Source organism: Pristiophorus japonicus, chromosome 23 (assembly GCF_044704955.1).
Source record: "Pristiophorus japonicus isolate sPriJap1 chromosome 23, sPriJap1.hap1, whole genome shotgun sequence".
Taxonomy (NCBI): Eukaryota; Metazoa; Chordata; class Chondrichthyes; family Pristiophoridae; genus Pristiophorus; species Pristiophorus japonicus.
The window spans coordinates 37,603,774-37,626,570 of record NC_091999.1 but is presented as its reverse complement, the minus strand read 5'-3'; the positions used below and the strand labels follow the sequence as shown (position 1 = coordinate 37,626,570).

General features: G+C 43.7%; 18 non-coding genes across 18 annotated transcripts; all 18 read right to left on the bottom strand.

Moving 5' to 3' along the window:
* Positions 1-2,740: 2,740 nt before the first annotated feature.
* Positions 2,741-2,821, bottom strand: trnas-aga (transfer RNA serine (anticodon AGA)). The gene has a single exon. It is a non-coding gene; the product is annotated as a tRNA-Ser (tRNA).
* A 219-nt stretch (positions 2,822-3,040) lies between these two features.
* Positions 3,041-3,112, bottom strand: trnad-guc (transfer RNA aspartic acid (anticodon GUC)). The gene has a single exon. It is a non-coding gene; the product is annotated as a tRNA-Asp (tRNA).
* Positions 3,113-4,695: 1,583 nt separating this feature from the next.
* trnas-aga (transfer RNA serine (anticodon AGA)) lies at positions 4,696-4,776 on the bottom strand. Its single transcript has one exon. It is a non-coding gene; the product is annotated as a tRNA-Ser (tRNA).
* A 1,873-nt stretch (positions 4,777-6,649) lies between these two features.
* Positions 6,650-6,730, bottom strand: trnas-aga (transfer RNA serine (anticodon AGA)). The gene has a single exon. It is a non-coding gene; the product is annotated as a tRNA-Ser (tRNA).
* A 219-nt stretch (positions 6,731-6,949) lies between these two features.
* Positions 6,950-7,021, bottom strand: trnad-guc (transfer RNA aspartic acid (anticodon GUC)). The gene has a single exon. It is a non-coding gene; the product is annotated as a tRNA-Asp (tRNA).
* A 1,583-nt stretch (positions 7,022-8,604) lies between these two features.
* Positions 8,605-8,685, bottom strand: trnas-aga (transfer RNA serine (anticodon AGA)). Its single transcript has one exon. It is a non-coding gene; the product is annotated as a tRNA-Ser (tRNA).
* A 219-nt stretch (positions 8,686-8,904) lies between these two features.
* Positions 8,905-8,976, bottom strand: trnad-guc (transfer RNA aspartic acid (anticodon GUC)). Its single transcript has one exon. It is a non-coding gene; the product is annotated as a tRNA-Asp (tRNA).
* Positions 8,977-10,860: 1,884 nt separating this feature from the next.
* trnad-guc (transfer RNA aspartic acid (anticodon GUC)) lies at positions 10,861-10,932 on the bottom strand. The gene has a single exon. It is a non-coding gene; the product is annotated as a tRNA-Asp (tRNA).
* Positions 10,933-12,817: 1,885 nt separating this feature from the next.
* Positions 12,818-12,889, bottom strand: trnad-guc (transfer RNA aspartic acid (anticodon GUC)). The gene has a single exon. It is a non-coding gene; the product is annotated as a tRNA-Asp (tRNA).
* A 1,883-nt stretch (positions 12,890-14,772) lies between these two features.
* Positions 14,773-14,844, bottom strand: trnad-guc (transfer RNA aspartic acid (anticodon GUC)). Its single transcript has one exon. It is a non-coding gene; the product is annotated as a tRNA-Asp (tRNA).
* Positions 14,845-16,428: 1,584 nt separating this feature from the next.
* On the bottom strand, positions 16,429-16,509 carry trnas-gga (transfer RNA serine (anticodon GGA)). The gene has a single exon. It is a non-coding gene; the product is annotated as a tRNA-Ser (tRNA).
* A 219-nt stretch (positions 16,510-16,728) lies between these two features.
* Positions 16,729-16,800, bottom strand: trnad-guc (transfer RNA aspartic acid (anticodon GUC)). Its single transcript has one exon. It is a non-coding gene; the product is annotated as a tRNA-Asp (tRNA).
* A 1,585-nt stretch (positions 16,801-18,385) lies between these two features.
* Positions 18,386-18,466, bottom strand: trnas-aga (transfer RNA serine (anticodon AGA)). Its single transcript has one exon. It is a non-coding gene; the product is annotated as a tRNA-Ser (tRNA).
* Positions 18,467-18,685: 219 nt separating this feature from the next.
* On the bottom strand, positions 18,686-18,757 carry trnad-guc (transfer RNA aspartic acid (anticodon GUC)). The gene has a single exon. It is a non-coding gene; the product is annotated as a tRNA-Asp (tRNA).
* Positions 18,758-20,340: 1,583 nt separating this feature from the next.
* Positions 20,341-20,421, bottom strand: trnas-aga (transfer RNA serine (anticodon AGA)). Its single transcript has one exon. It is a non-coding gene; the product is annotated as a tRNA-Ser (tRNA).
* Positions 20,422-20,640: 219 nt separating this feature from the next.
* On the bottom strand, positions 20,641-20,712 carry trnad-guc (transfer RNA aspartic acid (anticodon GUC)). Its single transcript has one exon. It is a non-coding gene; the product is annotated as a tRNA-Asp (tRNA).
* A 1,583-nt stretch (positions 20,713-22,295) lies between these two features.
* Positions 22,296-22,376, bottom strand: trnas-aga (transfer RNA serine (anticodon AGA)). The gene has a single exon. It is a non-coding gene; the product is annotated as a tRNA-Ser (tRNA).
* A 219-nt stretch (positions 22,377-22,595) lies between these two features.
* Positions 22,596-22,667, bottom strand: trnad-guc (transfer RNA aspartic acid (anticodon GUC)). Its single transcript has one exon. It is a non-coding gene; the product is annotated as a tRNA-Asp (tRNA).
* Positions 22,668-22,797: the final 130 nt, after the last annotated feature.

The window sequence follows — 22,797 nt, the reverse complement described above, 5'->3', positions numbered from 1 at the left end:
CTCAACCACTCGGCTGTTCTGGTCCTGTGAGAACCTGGATTCTGTCTCTGTGAGAATCTGGGCTTCAACCCCAACCCCACATACAAACACATGCACATCGGCTTTCAGTGAGCATTTACGAACATTTTTAGCAATATTGACACGGGGGCAAATCTCCTATTCTTTTTCGAATAATGCACTGGGAACTTTCATATTCACCCGAGGGTGCAGACGGAGCTTCAATTTAACATTTCATCCGAAAGTCAACAGCTTCAACATTGCAAAATTCCCCAAGTGCTGCACTTTGCGTGTTAACCAAGATGATATGCTCAAGTCTCAGAAGTGCGACTTGAACAGACAAACTCCCGATTCAGTCGAGAATGCGGCCACTGAACCAAAGCCGATACAAAAGTTCGCAACCGTATTATTTTCCCCAAGTCGTTTTTATACGTTCCAGGACATATCAAATTCATGGTGATGATTTCCAGTGACAGTTGCACATACACAGAGACATATAAATAGATAGACAGACACAGAGACCCACACACACATATCCAAAAATTTGCACGCACCAACGACAATGCACAGATGCCTCAGACATCTCGAGGAATAGACAGGCTGAATCACTGTCGCAACTTTGACTGATGTTTGCGATTTTTGAAACGGATGTATCGTGAATATTGCAGATTAATAAAAATGAGAAAAAAATGTCAAAGTTGAAAGGTGTGGGACGTTATTCCATCTATCTCAGGATCAGTTTGGCAGAGAACCGGTTAAATTGTGAAATGGAATGAAAAATGCTGAGAATCGTAGTCGTCAGGATTCGAACCTGCGCGGGATAACCCAATGGATTTCTAGTCGATCGCCTTAACCACTCGGCCACGACTACTGTGTCGCTGTCTTTTTAAACTTTACTCAGAAAAAACTCAGTCATCCATCTCTGTGTTGCAGACGGCCAAAGACTCCTGAAAAATTCTCCGTTTGCTAAAAATCTGGACGAGGCAATCTCATCCACCTGTATTTTTACAATTCCATATTACACTGGTTCTTTTTAATATGCATCTCTTCCAAGAAACAGAAGTAAAATTCGACATTTTGAAACAACTGCCTCCCCGTCAGGGAATTCAACCCCGGTCTCCCGCGTGACAGGCGGGGATACTCACCACTATACTAACGAGGAACTGACGGATACCAGTTCTGTCAGAGCAGGAATCGAGTCACTGTAAACAGAACTGGACACCAGGAGAAGTCGACAGACACATTGAGAGACAGAGACAAACCGACAAACAGGGAGAGACAGACAGCGAGATAGAGAGAATGAGAGACAGAAAGTGTGAGACTGAGAAGGAGAGGCAGACTGAGTGAGAAAAAGACTCAAATATATACATATACAGAGATGTGGGTGTGTGATCTATTAAGAGAGAGAGGGAAAGAGTGAGAGAAAGACATTGATAAAGACAGTGACAAGTAGAGAGACAGATAGAGAGAGAGCGATCGAGACTAAAACAGAAATTGATGGAAATACTTCTCAGCTTACAGGCAGGGACTAACAGAGACAGGCAAAGACATGGACAGACCGAAATGATGGGAACGAGATAACCAGTCAGAAAAAGAGTCTGAGAGAATCCCATTGGAACATACGTGGCACCATGAGAAAGAGACAGATTGAGAGACAGAGACAAACAGAGAAACAGGGACAGACAGAGTGAGTCAGACTGAGAGAGACAAAGACTCAAACATAGAAAACTCTCTGAAGAGAGAGAGAGGCAGAAACCGAGCGACACAGATACATTTCACAATTTCATTTCATTATCGGTTCAGAGTGTCACATTGTTGCAGAAAATTGCTGATTCAACCGATGAAAATCCGGTCTCACTGATCAGAATGGGAGGATATCCGTGTTAAATTAAAGAGATACCAGGAGTGGGGGACAAACCCACGCGGGACAAACCCATTGAGTTTTAAGGCCAACGCCTCAACCACTCGGCTGTTCTGGTCCTGTGAGAACCTGGATTCTGTCTCTGTGAGAATCTGGGCTTCAACCCCAACCCCACATACAAACACATGCACATCGGCTTTCAGTGAGCATTTACGAACATTTTTAGTAATATTGACACGGGGGCAAATCTCCTATTCTTTTTCGAATAATGCACTGGGAACTTTCATATTCACCCGAGGGTGCAGACGGAGCTTCAATTTAACATTTCATCCGAAAGTCAACAGCTTCAACATTGCAAAATTCCCCAAGTGCTGCACTTTGAGTGTTAACCAAGATGATATGCTCAAGTCTCAGAAGTGCGACTTGAACAGACAAACTCCCGATTCAGTCGAGAATGCGGCCACTGAACCAAAGCCGATACAAAAGTTCGCAACCGTATTATTTTCCCCAAGTCGTTTTTATACGTTCCAGGACATATCAAATTCATGGTGATGATTTCCAGTGACAGTTGCACATACACAGAGACATATAAATAGATAGACAGACACAGAGACCCACACACACATATCCAAAAATTTGCACGCACCAACGACAATGCACAGATGCCTCAGACATCTCGAGGAATAGACAGGCTGAATCACTGTCGCAACTTTGACTGATGTTTGCGATTTTTGAAACGGATGTATCGTGAATATTGCAGATTAATAAAAATGAGAAAAAAATGTCAAAGTTGAAAGGTGTGGGACGTTATTCCATCTATCTCAGGATCAGTTTGGCAGAGAACCGGTTAAATTGTGAAATGGAATGGAAAATGCTGAGAATCGTAGTCGTCAGGATTCGAACCTGCGCGGGATAACCCAATGGATTTCTAGTCCATCGCCTTAACCACTCGGCCACGACTACTGTGTCGCTGTCTTTTTAAACTTTACTCAGAAAAAACTCAGTCATCCATCTCTGTGTTGCAGACGGCCAAAGACTCCTGAAAAATTCTCCGTTTGCTAAAAATCTGGACGAGGCAATCTCATCCACCTGTATTTTTACAGTTCCATATTACTCTGGTTCTTTTTAATATGCATCTCTTCCAAGAAACAGAAGTAAAATTCGACATTTTGAAACAACTGCCTCCCCGTCGGGGAATTGAACCCCGGTCTCCCGCGTGACAGGCGGGGATACTCACCACTATACTAACGAGGAACTGACGGATACCAGTTCTGTCAGAGCAGGAATCGAGTCACTGTGAACAGAACTGGACACCAGGAGAAGTCGACAGACACATTGAGAGACAGAGACAAACCGACAAACAGGGAGAGACAGACAGCGAGATAGAGAGAATGAGAGACAGAAAGTGTGAGACTGAGAAGGAGAGGCAGACTGAGTGAGAAAAAGACTCAAATATATACATATACAGAGATGTGGGTGTGTGATCTATTAAGAGAGAGAGGGAAAGAGTGAGAGAAATACATTGATAAAGACAGTGACAAGTAGAGAGACAGATAGAGAGAGAGCGATCGAGACTAAAACAGAAAATGATGGAAATACTTCTCAGCTTACAGGCAGGGACTAACAGAGACAGGCAAAGACATGGACAGACCGAAATGATGGGAACGAGAGAACCAGTCAGAAAAAGAGTCTGAGAGAATCCCATTGGAACATACGTGGCACCATGAGAAAGAGACAGATTGAGAGACAGAGACAAACAGAGAAACAGGGACAGACAGAGTGAGTCAGACTGAGAGAGACAAAGACTCAAACATAGAAAACTCTCTGAAGAGAGAGAGAGAGGCAGAAACCGAGCGACACAGATACATTTCACAATTTCATTTCATTATCGGTTCAGAGTGTCACATTGTTGCAGAAAATTGCTGATTCAACCGATGAAAATCCGGTCTCACTGATCAGAATGGGAGGATATCCGTGTTAAATTAAAGAGATACCAGGAGTGGGGGACAAACCCACGCGGGACAAACCCATTGAGTTTTAAGGCCAACGCCTCAACCACTCGGCTGTTCTGGTCCTGTGAGAACCTGGATTCTGTCTCTGTGAGAATCTGGGCTTCAACCCCAACCCCACATACAAACACATGCACATCGGCTTTCAGTGAGCATTTACGAACATTTTTAGTAATATTGACACGGGGGCAAATCTCCTATTCTTTTTCGAATAATGCACTGGGAACTTTCATATTCACCCGAGGGTGCAGACGGAGCTTCAATTTAACATTTCATCCGAAAGTCAACAGCTTCAACATTGCAAAATTCCCCAAGTGCTGCACTTTGAGTGTTAACCAAGATGATATGCTCAAGTCTCAGAAGTGCGACTTGAACAGATAAACTCCCGATTCAGTCGAGAATGCGGCCACTGAACCAAAGCCGATACAAAAGTTCGCAACCGTATTATTTTCCCCAAGTCGTTTTTATACGTTCCAGGACATATCAAATTCATGGTGATGATTTCCAGTGACAGTTGCACATACACAGAGACATATAAATAGATAGACAGACACAGAGACCCACACACACATATCCAAAAATTTGCACGCACCAACGACAATGCACAGATGCCTCAGACATCTCGAGGAATAGACAGGCTGAATCACTGTCGCAACTTTGACTGATGTTTGCGATTTTTGAAACGGATGTATCGTGAATATTGCAGATTAATAAAAATGAGAAAAAAATGTCAAAGTTGAAAGGTGTGGTACGTTATTCCATCTATCTCAGGATCAGTTTGGCAGAGAACCGGTTAAATTGTGAAATGGAATGAAAAATGATGAGAATCGTAGTCGTCAGGATTCGAACCTGCGCGGGATAACCCAATGGATTTCTAGTCCATTGCCTTAACCACTCGGCCACGACTACTGTGTCGCTGTCTTTTTAAACTTTACTCAGAAAAAACTCAGTCATCCATCTCTGTGCTGCAGACGGCCAAAGACTCCTGAAAAATTCTCCGTTTGCTAAAAATCTGGACGAGGCAATCTCATCCACCTGTATTTTTACAGTTCCATATTACTCTGGTTCTTTTTAATATGCATCTCTTCCAAGAAACAGAAGTAAAATTCGACATTTTGAAACAACTGCCTCCCCGTCGGGGAATTGAACCCGGTCTCCCGCGTGACAGGCGGGGATACTCACCACTATACTAACGAGGAACTGACGGGTGCCAGTTCTGTCAGAGCAGGAATCGAGTCACTGTGAACAGAACTGGACACCAGGAGAAGTCGACAGACACATTGAGAGACAGAGACAAATCGACAAACAGGGAGAGACAGACAGCGAGATAGAGAGAATGAGAGACAGAAAGTGTGAGACTGAGAAGGAGAGGCAGACTGAATGAGAAAAATACTCAAATATATACATATACAGAGATGTGGGTGTGTGATCTATTAAGAGAGAGAGGGAAAGAGTGAGAGAAAGACATTGATAAAGACAGTGACAAGGAGAGAGACAGATAGAGAGAGAGCGATCGAGACTAAAACAGAAAATGATGGAAATACTTCTCAGCTTACAGGCAGGGACTAACAGAGACAGGCAAAGACATGGACAGACCGAAATGATGGGAAAGAGAGAACCAGTCAGAAAAAGAGTCTGAGAGAATCCCATTGGAACATACGTGGCACCGTGAGAAAGAGACAGATTGAGAGACAGAGACAAACAGAGAAACAGGGACAGACAGAGTGAGTCAGACTGAGAGAGACAAAGACTCAAACATAGAAAACTCTCTGAAGAGAGAGAGAGAGGCAGAAACCGAGCGACACAGATACATTTCACAATTTCATTTCATTATCGGTTCAGAGTGTCACATTGTTGCAGAAAATTGCTGATTCAACCGATGAAAATCCGGTCTCACTGATCAGAATGGGAGGATATCCGTGTTAAATTAAAGAGATACCAGGAGTGGGGGACAAACCCACGCGGGACAAACCCATTGAGTTTTAAGGCCAACGCCTCAACCACTCGGCTGTTCTGGTCCTGTGAGAAGCTGGATTCTGTCTCTGTGAGAATCTGGGCTTCAACCCCAACCCCACATACAAACACATGCACATCGGCTTTCAGTGAGCATTTACGAACATTTTTAGTAATATCGACACGGGGGCAAATCTCCTATTCTTTTTCGAATAATGCACTGGGAACTTTCATATTCACCCGAGGGTGCAGACGGAGCTTCAATTTAACATTTCATCCGAAAGTCAACAGCTTCAACATTGCAAAATTCCCCAAGTGCTGCACTTTGAGTGTTAACCAAGATGATATGCTCAAGTCTCAGAAGTGCGACTTGAACAGACAAACTCCCGATTCAGTCGAGAATGCGGCCACTGAACCAAAGCCGATACAAAAGTTCGCAACCGTATTATTTTCCCCAAGTCGTTTTTATACGTTCCAGGACATATCAAATTCATGGTGATGATTTCCAGTGACAGTTGCACATACACAGAGACATATAAATAGATAGACAGACACAGAGACCCACACACACATATCCAAAAATTTGCACGCACCAACGACAATGCACAGATGCCTCAGACATCTCGAGGAATAGACAGGCTGAATCACTGTCGCAACTTTGACTGATGTTTGCGATTTTTGAAACGGATGTATCGTGAATATTGCAGATTAATAAAAATGAGAAAAAAATGTCAAAGTTCAAAGGTGTGGGACGTTATTCCATCTATCTCAGCGTCAGTTTGGCAGAGAACTGGTTAAATTGTGAAATGGAATGAAAAATGCTGAGAATCGTAGTCGTCAGGATTCGAACCTGTGCGGGATAACCCAATGGATTTCTAGTCCATCGCCTTAACCACTCGGCCACGACTACTGTGTCGCTGTCTTTTTAAACTTTACTCAGAAAAAACTCAGTCATCCATCTCTGTGTTGCAGACGGCCAAAGACTCCTGAAAAATTCTCCGTTTGCTAAAAATCTGGACGAGGCAATCTCATCCACCTGTATTTTTACAGTTCCATATTACTCTGGTTCTTTTTAATATGCATCTCTTCCAAGAAACAGAAGTAAAATTCGACATTTTGAAACAACTGCCTCCCCGTCAGGGAATTGAACCCCGGTCTCCCGCGTGACAGGCGGGGATACTCACCACTATACTAACGAGGAACTGACGGATACCAGTTCTGTCAGAGCAGGAATCGAGTCACTGTGAACAGAACTGGACACCAGGAGAAGTCGACAGACACATTGAGAGACAGAGACAAACCGACAAACAGGGAGAGACAGACAGCGAGATAGAGAGAATGAGAGACAGAAAGTGTGAGACTGAGAAGGAGAGGCAGACTGAGTGAGAAAAAGACTCAAATATATACATATACAGAGATGTGGGTGTGTGATCTATTAAGAGAGAGAGGGAAAGAGTGAGAGAAAGACATTGATAAAGACAGTGACAAGTAGAGAGACAGATAGAGAGAGAGCGATCGAGACTAAAACAGAAAATGATGGAAATACTTCTCAGCTTACAGGCAGGGACTAACAGAGACAGGCAAAGACATGGACAGACCGAAATGATGGGAACGAGAGAACCAGTCAGAAAAAGAGTCTGAGAGAATCCCATTGGAACATACGTGGCACCATGAGAAAGAGACAGATTGAGAGACAGAGACAAACAGAGAAACAGGGACAGACAGAGTGAGTCAGACTGAGAGAGACAAAGACTCAAACATAGAAAACTCTCTGAAGAGAGAGAGAGAGGCAGAAACCGAGCGACACAGATACATTTCACAATTTCATTTCATTATCGGTTCAGAGTGTCACATTGTTGCAGAAAATTGCTGATTCAACCGATGAAAATCCGGTCTCACTGATCAGAATGGGAGGATATCCGTGTTAAATTAAAGAGATACCAGGAGTGGGGGACAAACCCACGCGGGACAAACCCATTGAGTTTTAAGGCCAACGCCTCAACCACTCGGCTGTTCTGGTCCTGTGAGAACCTGGATTCTGTCTCTGTGAGAATCTGGGCTTCAACCCCAACCCCACATACAAACACATGCACATCGGCTTTCAGTGAGCATTTACGAACATTTTTAGTAATATTGACACGGGGGCAAATCTCCTATTCTTTTTCGAATAATGCACTGGGAACTTTCATATTCACCCGAGGGTGCAGACGGAGCTTCAATTTAACATTTCATCCGAAAGTCAACAGCTTCAACATTGCAAAATTCCCCAAGTGCTGCACTTTGAGTGTTAACCAAGATGATATGCTCAAGTCTCAGAAGTGCGACTTGAACAGACAAACTCCCGATTCAGTCGAGAATGCGGCCACTGAACCAAAGCCGATACAAAAGTTCGCAACCGTATTATTTTCCCCAAGTCGTTTGTATACGTTCCAGGACATATCAAATTCATGGTGATGATTTCCAGTGACAGTTGCACATACACAGAGACATATAAATAGATAGACAGACACAGAGACCCACACACACATATCCAAAAATTTGCACGCACCAACGACAATGCACAGATGCCTCAGACATCTCGAGGAATAGACAGGCTGAATCACTGTCGCAACTTTGACTGATGTTTGCGATTTTTGAAACGGATGTATCGTGAATATTGCAGATTAATAAAAATGAGAAAAAAATGTCAAAGTTGAAAGGTGTGGGACGTTATTCCATCTATCTCAGGATCAGTTTGGCAGAGAACCGATTAAATTGTGAAATGGAATGAAAAATGCTGAGAATCGTAGTCGTCAGGATTCGAACCTGCGCGGGATAACCCAATGGATTTCTAGTCCATCGCCTTAACCACTCGGCCACGACTACTGTGTCGCTGTCTTTTTAAACTTTACTCAGAAAAAACTCAGTCATCCATCTCTGTGTTGCAGACGGCCAAAGACTCCTGAAAAATTCTCCGTTTGCTAAAAATCTGGACGAGGCAATCTCATCCACCTGTATTTTTACAGTTCCATATTACTCTGGTTCTTTTTAATATGCATCTCTTCCAAGAAACAGAAGTAAAATTCGACATTTTGAAACAACTGCCTCCCCGTCGGGGAATTGAACCCCAGTCTCCCGCGTGACAGGCGGGGATACTCACCACTATACTAACGAGGAACTGACGGATACCAGTTCTGTCAGAGCAGGAATCGAGTCACTGTGAACAGAACTGGACACCAGGAGAAGTCGACAGACACATTGAGAGACAGAGACAAACCGACAAACAGGGAGAGACAGACAGCGAGATAGAGAGAACGAGAGACAGAAAGTGTGAGACTGAGAAGGAGAGGAAGACTGAGTGAGAAAAAGACTCAAATATATACATATACAGAGATGTGTGTGAGTGATCTATTCAGAGAGAGAGGGAAAGAGTGAGAGAAAGACAACGATAAAGACTGTGACAAGGAGAGAGACAGAGAGAGAGAGAGCGACAGAGACTAAAACAGAAAATGATGGAAATACTTCTCAGCTTACAGGCAGGGACTAACAGAGACAGGCAAAGACATGGACAGACCGAAATGATGGGAAAGAGAGAGCCAGTCAGACAAAGAGTCTGAGAGAATCCCATTGGAACATACGTGGCACCGTGAGAAAGAGACAGATTGAGAGACAGAGACAAACAGAGAAACAGGGACAGACAGAGTGAGTCAGACTGAGAGAGACAAAGACTCAAACATACAAAACTCTCTGAAGAGAGAGAGAGAGAGGCAGAAACCGAGCGACACAGATACATTTCACAATTTCATTTCATTATCGGTTCAGAGTGTCACATTGTTACAGAAAATTGCTGATTCAACCGATGAAAATCCGGTCTCACTGATCAGAATGGGAGGATATCCGTGTTAAATTAAAGAGATACCAGGAGTGGGGGACAAACCCACGCGGGACAAACCCATTGAGTTTTAAGGCCAACGCCTCAACCACTCGGCTGTTCTGGTCCTGTGAGAACCTGGATTCTGTCTCTGTGAGAATCTGGGCTTCTACCCCAACCCCACATACAAACACAGACACATCGGCTTTCAGTGAGCATTTACGAACATTTTTAGTAATATTGACACGGGGGCAACTCTCATATTCTTTTTCGAACAATGCACTGGGAACTTTCATATCCACCCGAGGGTGCAGACGGAGCTTCAATTTAACATTTCATCCAAAAGTCAACAGCTTCAACATTGCAAAATTCCCCAAGTGCTGCACTTGAGTGTTAGCCAAGATGATCTGCTCAAGTCTCAGAAGTGCGACTTGAACAGACAAACTCCCGATTCAGTCGAGAATGCTGCCACTGAACCAAAGCCGATACAAAAGTTCGCAACCGTATTATTTTCCCCAAGTCGTTTTTATACGTTCCAGGACATATCTAATTCATGGTGATGATTTCCAGTGACAGTTGCACATACACAGAGACATATAAATAGATAGACAGACACAGAGACCCACACACACATATCCAAAAATCTTCACGCACCAACGACAATGCACAGATGCCTCAGACATCTCGAGGAATAGACAGGCTGAATCACTGTCGCAACTTTGACTGATGTTTGCGATTTTTGAAACGGATGTATCGTGAATATTGCAGATTAATAAAAATGAGAAAAAAATGTCAAAGTTCAAAGGTGTGGGACGTTATTCCATCTATCTCAGCGTCAGTTTGGCAGAGAACTGGTTAAATTGTGAAATGGAATGAAAAATGCTGAGAATCGTCGTCGTCAGGATTCGAACCTGTGCGGGATAACCCAATGGATTTCTAGTCCATCGCCTTAACCACTCGGCCACGACTACTGCGTCGCTGTCTTTTTAAACTTTACTCAGAAAAAACTCAGTCATCCATCTCTGTGTTGCAGACGGCCAAAGACTCCTGAAAAATTCTCCGTTTGCTAAAAATCTGGACGAGGCAATCTCATCCACCTGTATTTTTACAGTTCCATATTACTCTGGTTCTTTTTAATATGCATCTCTTCCAAGAAACAGAAGTAAAATTCGACATTTTGAAACAACTGCCTCCCCGTCGGGGAATTGAACCCCAGTCTCCCGCGTGACAGGCGGGGATACTCACCACTATACTAACGAGGAACTGACGTGTACCAGTTCTGTCAGAGCAGGAATCGAGTCACTGTGAACAGAACTGGACACCAGGAGAAGTCGACAGACACATTGAGAGACAGAGACAAATCGACAAACAGGGAGAGACAGACAGCGAGATAGAGAGAATGAGAGACAGAAAGTGTGAGACTGAGAAGGAGAGGAAGACTGAGTGAGAAAAAGACTCAAATATATACATATACAGAGATGTGTGTGAGTGATACTATTCAGAGAGAGAGGGAAAGAGTGAGAGAAAGACAACGATAAAGACTGTGAAAGGAGAGAGACAGATAGAGAGAGAGCGACAGAGACTAAAACAGAAAATGATGGAAATACTTCTCAGCTTACAGGCAGGGACTAACAGAGACAGGCAAAGACATGGACAGACCGAAATGATGGGAAAGAGAGAGCCAGTCAGACAAAGAGTCTGAGAGAATCCCATTGGAACATACGTGGCACCGTGAGAAAGAGACAGATTGAGAGACAGAGACAAACAGAGAAACAGGGACAGACAGAGTGAGTCAGACTGAGAGAGACAAAGACTCAAACATACAAAACTCTCTGAAGAGAGAGAGAGAGAGGCAGAAACCGAGCGACACAGATACATTTCACAATTTCATTTCATTATCGGTTCAGAGTGTCACATTGTTACAGAAAATTGCTGATTCAACCGATGAAAATCCGGTCTCACTGATCAGAATGGGAGGATATCCGTGTTAAATTAAAGAGATACCAGGAGTGGGGGACAAACCCACGCGGGACAAACCCATTGAGTTTTAAGGCCAACGCCTCAACCACTCGGCTGTTCTGGTCCTGTGAGAACCTGGATTCTGTCTCTGTGAGAATCTGGGCTTCTACCCCAACCCCACATACAAACACAGACACATCGGCTTTCAGTGAGCATTTACGAACATTTTTAGTAATATTGACACGGGGGCAACTCTCATATTCTTTTTCGAACAATGCACTGGGAACTTTCATATCCACCCGAGGGTGCAGACGGAGCTTCAATTTAACATTTCATCCGAAAGTCAACAGCTTCAACATTGCAAAATTCCCCAAGTGCTGCACTTTGAGTGTTAACCAAGATGATATGCTCAAGTCTCAGAAGTGCGACTTGAACAGACAAACTCCCGATTCAGTCGAGAATGCGGCCACTGAACCAAAGCCGATACAAAAGTTCGCAACCGTATTATTTTCCCCAAGTCGTTTTTATACGTTCCAGGACATATCAAATTCATGGTGATGATTTCCAGTGACAGTTGCACATACACAGAGACATATAAATAGATAGACAGACACAGAGACCCACACACACATATCCAAAAATTTGCACGCACCAACGACAATGCACAGATGCCTCAGACATCTCGAGGAATAGACAGGCTGAATCACTGTCGCAACTTTGACTGATGTTTGCGATTTTTGAAACGGATGTATCGTGAATATTGCAGATTAATAAAAATGAGAAAAAAATTTCAAAGTTGAAAGGTGTGGGACGTTATTCCATCTATCTCAGGATCAGTTTGGCAGAGAACCGGTTAAATTGTGAAATGGAATGAAAAATGCTGAGAATCGTAGTCGTCAGGATTCGAACCTGCGCGGGATAACCCAATGGTTTTCTAGTCCATCGCCTTAACCACTCGGCCACGACTACTGTGTCGCTGTCTTTTTAAACTTTACTCAGAAAAAACTCAGTCATCCATCTCTGTGTTGCAGACGGCCAAAGACTCCTGAAAAATTCTCCGTTTGCTAAAAATCTGGACGAGGCAATCTCATCCACCTGTATTTTTACAGTTCCATATTACTCTGGTTCTTTTTAATATGCATCTCTTCCAAGAAACAGAAGTAAAATTCGACATTTTGAAACAACTGCCTCCCCGTCGGGGAATTGAACCCCGGTCTCCCGCGTGACAGGCGGGGATACTCACCACTATACTAACGAGGAACTGACGGATACCAGTTCTGTCAGAGCAGGAATCGAGTCACTGTGAACAGAACTGGACACCAGGAGAAGTCGACAGACACATTGAGAGACAGAGACAAACCGACAAACAGGGAGAGACAGACAGCGAGATAGAGAGAATGAGAGACAGAAAGTGTGAGACTGAGAAGGAGAGGCAGACTGAGTGAGAAAAAGACTCAAATATATACATATACAGAGATGTGGGTGTGTGATCTATTAAGAGAGAGAGGAAAAGAGTGAGAGAAAGACATTGATAAAGACAGTGACAAGTAGAGAGACAGATAGAGAGAGAGCGATCGAGACTAAAACAGAAAATGATGGAAATACTTCTCAGCTTACAGGCAGGGACTAACAGAGACAGGCAAAGACATGGACAGACCGAAATGATGGGAACGAGAGAACCAGTCAGAAAAAGAGTCTGAGAGAATCCCATTGGAACATACGTGGCACCATGAGAAAGAGACAGATTGAGAGACAGAGACAAACAGAGAAACAGGGACAGACAGAGTGAGTCAGACTGAGAGAGACAAAGACTCAAACATAGAAAACTCTCTGAAGAGAGAGAGAGAGGCAGAAACCGAGCGACACAGATACATTTCACAATTTCATTTCATTATCGGTTCAGAGTGCCACATTGTTGCAGAAAATTGCTGATTCAACCGATGAAAATCCGGTCTCACTGATCAGAATGGGAGGATATCCGTGTTAAATTAAAGAGATACCAGGAGTGGGGGACAAACCCACGCGGGACAAACCCATTGAGTTTTAAGGCCAACGCCTCAACCACTCGGCTGTTCTGGTCCTGTGAGAACCTGGATTTTGTCTCTGTGAGAATCTGGGCTTCAACCCCAACCCCACATACAAACACATGCACATCGGCTTTCAGTGAGCATTTACGAACATTTTTAGTAATATTGACACGGGGGCAAATCTCCTATTCTTTTTCGAATAATGCACTGGGAACTTTCATATTCACCCGAGGGTGCAGACGGAGCTTCAATTTAACATTTCATCCGAAAGTCAACAGCTTCAACATTGCAAAATTCCCCAAGTGCTGCACTTTGAGTGTTAACCAAGATGATATGCTCAAGTCTCAGAAGTGCGACTTGAACAGACAAACTCCCGATTCAGTCGAGAATGCGGCCACTGAACCAAAGCCGATACAAAAGTTCGCAACCGTATTATTTTCCCCAAGTCGTTTTTATACGTTCCAGGACATATCAAATTCATGGTGATGATTTCCAGTGACAGTTGCACATACACAGAGACATATAAATAGATAGACAGACACAGAGACCCACACACACATATCCAAAAATTTGCACGCACCAACGACAATGCACAGATGCCTCAGACATCTCGAGGAATAGACAGGCTGAATCACTGTCGCAACTTTGACTGATGTTTGCGATTTTTGAAACGGATGTATCGTGAATATTGCAGATTAATAAAAATGAGAAAAAAATGTCAAAGTTGAAAGGTGTGGGACGTTATTCCATCTATCTCAGGATCAGTTTGGCAGAGAACCGGTTAAATTGTGAAATGAAATGAAAAATGCTGAGAATCGTAGTCGGCAGGATTCGAACCTGCGCGGGATAACCCAACAGATATCTAGTCCATCGCCTTAACCACTCGGCCACGACTACTGTGTCGGTGCCTTTTTAAACTTTACTCAGAAAAAACTCAGTCATCCATCTCTGTGTAGCAGACGGCCAAAGACACCTGAAAAATTCTCCGTTTGCTAAAAATCTAGACGAGGCAATCTCATCCACCTGTATTTTTACAGTTCCATATTACTCTGGTTCTTTTTAACATGCATCTCTTCCAAGAAACAGAAGTAAAATTCGACATTTTGAAACAACTGCCTCCCCGTCGGGGAATTGAACCCCGGTCTCCCGCGTGACCAGCGGGGATACTCACCACTATACTAACGAGGAACTGACGTGTACCAATTCCGTCAGAGCAGTAATCGAGTCACTGTGAACAGAACTGGACACCAGGAGAAGTCGACAGACACATTGAGAGACAGAGACAAACCGACAAACAGGGAGAGACAGACAGCGAGATAGAGAGAACGAGAGACAGAAAGTGTGAGACTGAGAAGGAGAGGAAGACTGAGTGAGAAAAAGACTCAAATATATACATATACAGAGATGTGTGTGAGTGATCTATTCAGAGAGAGAGGGAAAGAGTGAGAGAAAGACAACGATAAAGACTGTGACAAGGAGAGAGACAGAGAGAGAGAGAGCGACAGAGACTAAAACAGAAAATGATGGAAATACTTCTCAGCTTACAGGCAGGGACTAACAGAGACAGGCAAAGACATGGACAGACCGAAATGATGGGAAAGAGAGAGCCAGTCAGACAAAGAGTCTGAGAGAATCCCATTGGAACATACGTGGCACCGTGAGAAAGAGACAGATTGAGAGACAGAGACAAACAGAGAAACAGGGACAGACAGAGTGAGTCAGACTGAGAGAGACAAAGACTCAAACATACAAAACTCTCTGAAGAGAGAGAGAGAGAGGCAGAAACCGAGCGACACAGATACATTTCACAATTTCATTTCATTATCGGTTCAGAGTGTCACATTGTTACAGAAAATTGCTGATTCAACCGATGAAAATCCGGTCTCACTGATCAGAATGGGAGGATATCCGTGTTAAATTAAAGAGATACCAGGAGTGGGGGACAAACCCACGCGGGACAAACCCATTGAGTTTTAAGGCCAACGCCTCAACCACTCGGCTGTTCTGGTCCTGTGAGAACCTGGATTCTGTCTCTGTGAGAATCTGGGCTTCTACCCCAACCCCACATACAAACACAGACACATCGGCTTTCAGTGAGCATTTACGAACATTTTTAGTAATATTGACACGGGGGCAACTCTCATATTCTTTTTCGAACAATGCACTGGGAACTTTCATATCCACCCGAGGGTGCAGACGGAGCTTCAATTTAACATTTCATCCAAAAGTCAACAGCTTCAACATTGCAAAATTCCCCAAGTGCTGCACTTGAGTGTTAGCCAAGATGATCTGCTCAAGTCTCAGAAGTGCGACTTGAACAGACAAACTCCCGATTCAGTCGAGAATGCTGCCACTGAACCAAAGCCGATACAAAAGTTCGCAACCGTATTATTTTCCCCAAGTCGTTTTTATACGTTCCAGGACATATCTAATTCATGGTGATGATTTCCAGTGACAGTTGCACATACACAGAGACATATAAATAGATAGACAGACACAGAGACCCACACACACATATCCAAAAATCTTCACGCACCAACGACAATGCACAGATGCCTCAGACATCTCGAGGAATAGACAGGCTGAATCACTGTCGCAACTTTGACTGATGTTTGCGATTTTTGAAACGGATGTATCGTGAATATTGCAGATTAATAAAAATGAGAAAAAAATGTCAAAGTTCAAAGGTGTGGGACGTTATTCCATCTATCTCAGCGTCAGTTTGGCAGAGAACTGGTTAAATTGTGAAATGGAATGAAAAATGCTGAGAATCGTCGTCGTCAGGATTCGAACCTGTGCGGGATAACCCAATGGATTTCCAGTCCATCGCCTTAACCACTCGGCCACGACTACTGCGTCGCTGTCTTTTTAAACTTTACTCAGAAAAAACTCAGTCATCCATCTCTGTGTTGCAGACGGCCAAAGACTCCTGAAAAATTCTCCGTTTGCTAAAAATCTGGACGAGGCAATCTCATCCACCTGTATTTTTACAGTTCCATATTACTCTGGTTCTTTTTAATATGCATCTCTTCCAAGAAACAGAAGTAAAATTCGACATTTTGAAACAACTGCCTCCCCGTCGGGGAATTGAACCCCAGTCTCCCGCATGACAGGCGGGGATACTCACCACTATACTAACGAGGAACTGACGTGTACCAGTTCTGTCAGAGCAGGAATCGAGTCACTGTGAACAGAACTGGACACCAGGAGAAGTCGACAGACACATTGAGAGACAGAGACAAATCGACAAACAGGGAGAGACAGACAGCGAGATAGAGAGAATGAGAGACAGAAAGTGTGAGACTGAGAAGGAGAGGAAGACTGAGTGAGAAAAAGACTCAAATATATACATATACAGAGATGTGTGTGAGTGATACTATTCAGAGAGAGAGGGAAAGAGTGAGAGAAAGACAACGATAAAGACTGTGAAAGGAGAGAGACAGATAGAGAGAGAGCGACAGAGACTAAAACAGAAAATGATGGAAATACTTCTCAGCTTACAGGCAGGGACTAACAGAGACAGGCAAAGACATGGACAGACCGAAATGATGGGAAAGAGAGAGCCAGTCAGACAAAGAGTCTGAGAGAATCCCATTGGAACATACGTGGCACCGTGAGAAAGAGACAGATTGAGAGACAGAGACAAACAGAGAAACAGGGACAGACAGAGTGAGTCAGACTGAGAGAGACAAAGACTCAAACATACAAAACTCTCTGAAGAGAGAGAGAGAGAGGCAGAAACCGAGCGACACAGATACATTTCACAATTTCATTTCATTATCGGTTCAGAGTGTCACATTGTTACAGAAAATTGCTGATTCAACCGATGAAAATCCGGTCTCACTGATCAGAATGGGAGGATATCCGTGTTAAATTAAAGAGATACCAGGAGTGGGGGACAAACCCACGCGGGACAAACCCATTGAGTTTTAAGGCCAACGCCTCAACCACTCGGCTGTTCTGGTCCTGTGAGAACCTGGATTCTGTCTCTGTGAGAATCTGGGCTTCTACCCCAACCCCACATACAAACACAGACACATCGGCTTTCAGTGAGCATTTACGAACATTTTTAGTAATATTGACACGGGGGCAACTCTCATATTCTTTTTCGAACAATGCACTGGGAACTTTCATATCCACCCGAGGGTGCAGACGGAGCTTCAATTTAACATTTCATCCGAAAGTCAACAGCTTCAACATTGCAAAATTCCCCAAGTGCTGCACTTTGAGTGTTAACCAAGATGATATGCTCAAGTCTCAGAAGTGCGACTTGAACAGACAAACTCCCGATTCAGTCGAGAATGCGGCCACTGAACCAAAGCCGATACAAAAGTTCGCAACCGTATTATTTTCCCCAAGTCGTTTTTATACGTTCCAGGACATATCAAATTCATGGTGATGATTTCCAGTGACAGTTGCACATACACAGAGACATATAAATAGATAGACAGACACAGAGACCCACACACACATATCCAAAAATTTGCACGCACCAACGACAATGCACAGATGCCTCAGACATCTCGAGGAATAGACAGGCTGAATCACTGTCGCAACTTTGACTGATGTTTGCGATTTTTGAAACGGATGTATCGTGAATATTGCAGATTAATAAAAATGAGAAAAAAATTTCAAAGTTGAAAGGTGTGGGACGTTATTCCATCTATCTCAGGATCAGTTTGGCAGAGAACCGGTTAAATTGTGAAATGGAATGAAAAATGCTGAGAATCGTAGTCGTCAGGATTCGAACCTGCGCGGGATAACCCAATGGATTTCTAGTCCATCGCCTTAACCACTCGGCCACGACTACTGTGTCGCTGTCTTTTTAAACTTTACTCAGAAAAAACTCAGTCATCCATCTCTGTGTTGCAGACGGCCAAAGACTCCTGAAAAATTCTCCGTTTGCTAAAAATCTGGACGAGGCAATCTCATCCACCTGTATTTTTACAGTTCCATATTACTCTGGTTCTTTTTAATATGCATCTCTTCCAAGAAACAGAAGTAAAATTCGACATTTTGAAACAACTGCCTCCCCGTCGGGGAATTGAACCCCGGTCTCCCGCGTGACAGGCGGGGATACTCACCACTATACTAACGAGGAACTGACGGATACCAGTTCTGTCAGAGCAGGAATCGAGTCACTGTGAACAGAACTGGACACCAGGAGAAGTCGACAGACACATTGAGAGACAGAGACAAACCGACAAACAGGGAGAGACAGACAGCGAGATAGAGAGAATGAGAGACAGAAAGTGTGAGACTGAGAAGGAGAGGCAGACTGAGTGAGAAAAAGACTCAAATATATACATATACAGAGATGTGGGTGTGTGATCTATTAAGAGAGAGAGGGAAAGAGTGAGAGAAAGACATTGATAAAGACAGTGACAAGTAGAGAGACAGATAGAGAGAGAGCGATCGAGACTAAAACAGAAAATGATGGAAATACTTCTCAGCTTACAGGCAGGGACTAACAGAGACAGGCAAAGACATGGACAGACCGAAATGATGGGAACGAGAGAACCAGTCAGAAAAAGAGTCTGAGAGAATCCCATTGGAACATACGTGGCACCATGAGAAAGAGACAGATTGAGAGACAGAGACAAACGGAGAAACAGGGACAGACAGAGTGAGTCAGACTGAGAGAGACAAAGACTCAAACATAGAAAACTCTCTGAAGAGAGAGAGAGAGGCAGAAACCGAGCGACACAGATACATTTCACAATTTCATTTCATTATCGGTTCAGAGTGCCACATTGTTGCAGAAAATTGCTGATTCAACCGATGAAAATCCGGTCTCACTGATCAGAATGGGAGGATATCCGTGTTAAATTAAAGAGATACCAGGAGTGGGGGACAAACCCACGCGGGACAAACCCATTGAGTTTTAAGGCCAACGCCTCAACCACTCGGCTGTTCTGGTCCTGTGAGAACCTGGATTCTGTCTCTGTGAGAATCTGGGCTTCAACCCCAACCCCACATACAAACACATGCACATCGGCTTTCAGTGAGCATTTACGAACATTTTTAGTAATATTGACACGGGGGCAAATCTCCTATTCTTTTTCGAATAATGCACTGGGAACTTTCATATTCACCCGAGGGTGCAGACGGAGCTTCAATTTAACATTTCATCCGAAAGTCAACAGCTTCAACATTGCAAAATTCCCCAAGTGCTGCACTTTGAGTGTTAACCAAGATGATATGCTCAAGTCTCAGAAGTGCGACTTGAACAGACAAACTCCCGATTCAGTCGAGAATGCGGCCACTGAACCAAAGCCGATACAAAAGTTCGCAACCGTATTATTTTCCCCAAGTCGTTTTTATACGTTCCAGGACATATCAAATTCATGGTGATGATTTCCAGTGACAGTTGCACATACACAGAGACATATAAATAGATAGACAGACACAGAGACCCACACACACATATCCAAAAATTTGCACGCACCAACGACAATGCACAGATGCCTCAGACATCTCGAGGAATAGACAGGCTGAATCACTGTCGCAACTTTGACTGATGTTTGCGATTTTTGAAACGGATGTATCGTGAATATTGCAGATTAATAAAAATGAGAAAAAAAAATCAAAGTTGAAAGGTGTGGGACGTTATTCCATCTATCTCAGGATCAGTTTGGCAGAGAACCGGTTAAATTGTGAAATGGAATGAAAAATGCTGAGAATCGTAGTCGTCAGGATTCGAACCTGCGCGGGATAACCCAATGGATTTCTAGTCCATCGCCTTAACCACTCGGCCACGACTACTGTGTCGCTGTCTTTTTAAACTTTACTCAGAAAAAACTCAGTCATCCATCTCTGTGTTGCAGACGGCCAAAGACTCCTGAAAAATTCTCCGTTTGCTAAAAATCTGGACGAGGCAATCTCATCCACCTGTATTTTTACAGTTCCATATTACTCTGGTTCTTTTTAATATGCATCTCTTCCAAGAAACAGAAGTAAAATTCGACATTTTGAAACAACTGCCTCCCCGTCGGGGAATTGAACCCCGGTCTCCCGCGTGACAGGCGGGGATACTCACCACTATACTAACGAGGAACTGACGGATACCAGTTCTGTCAGAGCAGGAATCGAGTCACTGTGAACAGAACTGGACACCAGGAGAAGTCGACAGACACATTGAGAGACAGAGACAAACCGACAAACAGGGAGAGACAGACAGCGAGATAGAGAGAATGAGAGACAGAAAGTGTGAGACTGAGAAGGAGAGGCAGACTGAGTGAGAAAAAGACTCACATATATACATATACAGAGATGTGGGTGTGTGATCTATTAAGAGAGAGAGGGAAAGAGTGAGAGAAAGACATTGATAAAGACAGTGACAAGTAGAGAGACAGATAGAGAGAGAGCGATCGAGACTAAAACAGAAAATGATGGAAATAATTCTCAGCTTACAGGCAGGGACTAACAGAGACAGGCAAAGACATGGACAGACCGAAATGATGGGAACGAGAGAACCAGTCAGAAAAAGAGTCTGAGAGAATCCCATTGGAACATACGTGGCACCATGAGAAAGAGACAGATTGAGAGACAGAGACAAACAGAGAAACAGGGACAGACAGAGTGAGTCAGACTGAGAGAGACAAAGACTCAAACATAGAAAATTCTCTGAAGAGAGAGAGAGAGGCAGAAACCGAGCGACACAGATACATTTCACAATTTCATTTCATTATCGGTTCAGAGTGTCACATTGTTGCAGAAAATTGCTGATTCAACCGATGAAAATCCGGTCTCACTGATCAGAATGGGAGGATATCCGTGTTAAATTAAAGAGATACCAGGAGTGGGGGACAAACCCACGCGGGACAAACCCATTGAGTTTTAAGGCCAACGCCTCAACCACTCGGCTGTTCTGGTCCTGTGAGAACCTGGATTCTGTCTCTGTGAGAATCTGGGCTTCAACCCCAACCCCACATACAAACACATGCACATCGGCTTTCAGTGAGCATTTACGAACATTTTTAGTAATATTGACACGGGGGCAAATCTCCTATTCTTTTTCGAATAATGTACTGGGAACTTTCATATTCACCCGAGGGTGCAGACGGAGCTTCAATTTAACATTTCATCCGAAAGTCAACAGCTTCAACATTGCAAAATTCCCCAAGTGCTGCACTTTGAGTGTTAACCAAGATGATATGCTCAAGTCTCAGAAGTGCGACTTGAACAGACAAACTCCCGATTCAGTCGAGAATGCGGCCACTGAACCAAAGCCGATACAAAAGTTCGCAACCGTATTATTTTCCCCAAGTCGTTTGTATACGTTCCAGGACATATCAAATTCATGGTGATGATTTCCAGTGACAGTTGCACATACACAGAGACATATAAATAGATAGACAGACACAGAGACCCACACACACATATCCAAAAATTTGCACGCACCAACGACAATGCACAGATGCCTCAGACATCTCGAGGAATAGACAGGCTGAATCACTGTCGCAACTTTGACTGATGTTTGCGATTTTTGAAACGGATGTATCGTGAATATTGCAGATTAATAAAAATGAGAAAAAAATGTCAAAGTTGAAAGGTGTGGGACGTTATTCCATCTATCTCAGGATCAGTTTGGCAGAGAACCGATTAAATTGTGAAATGGAATGAAAAATGCTGAGAATCGTAGTCGTCAGGATTCGAACCTGCGCGGGATAACCCAATGGATTTCTAGTCCATCGCCTTAACCACTCGGCCACGACTACTGTGTCGCTGTCTTTTTAAACTTTACTCAGAAAAAACTCAGTCATCCATCTCTGTGTTGCAGACGGCCAAAGACTCCTGAAAAATTCTCCGTTTGCTAAAAATCTGGACGAGGCAATCTCATCCACCTGTATTTTTACAGTTCCATATTACTCTGGTTCTTTTTAATATGCATCTCTTCCAAGAAACAGAAGTACAATTCGACATTTTGAAACAACTGCCTCCCCGTCGGGGAATTGAACCCCGGTCTCCCACGTGACAGGCGGGGATACTCACCACTATACTAACGAGGAACTGACGGATACCAGTTCTGTCAGAGCAGGAATCGAGTCACTGTGAACAGAACTGGACACCAGGAGAAGTCGACAGACACATTGAGAGACAGAGACAAACCGACAAACAGGGAGAGACAGACAGCGAGAT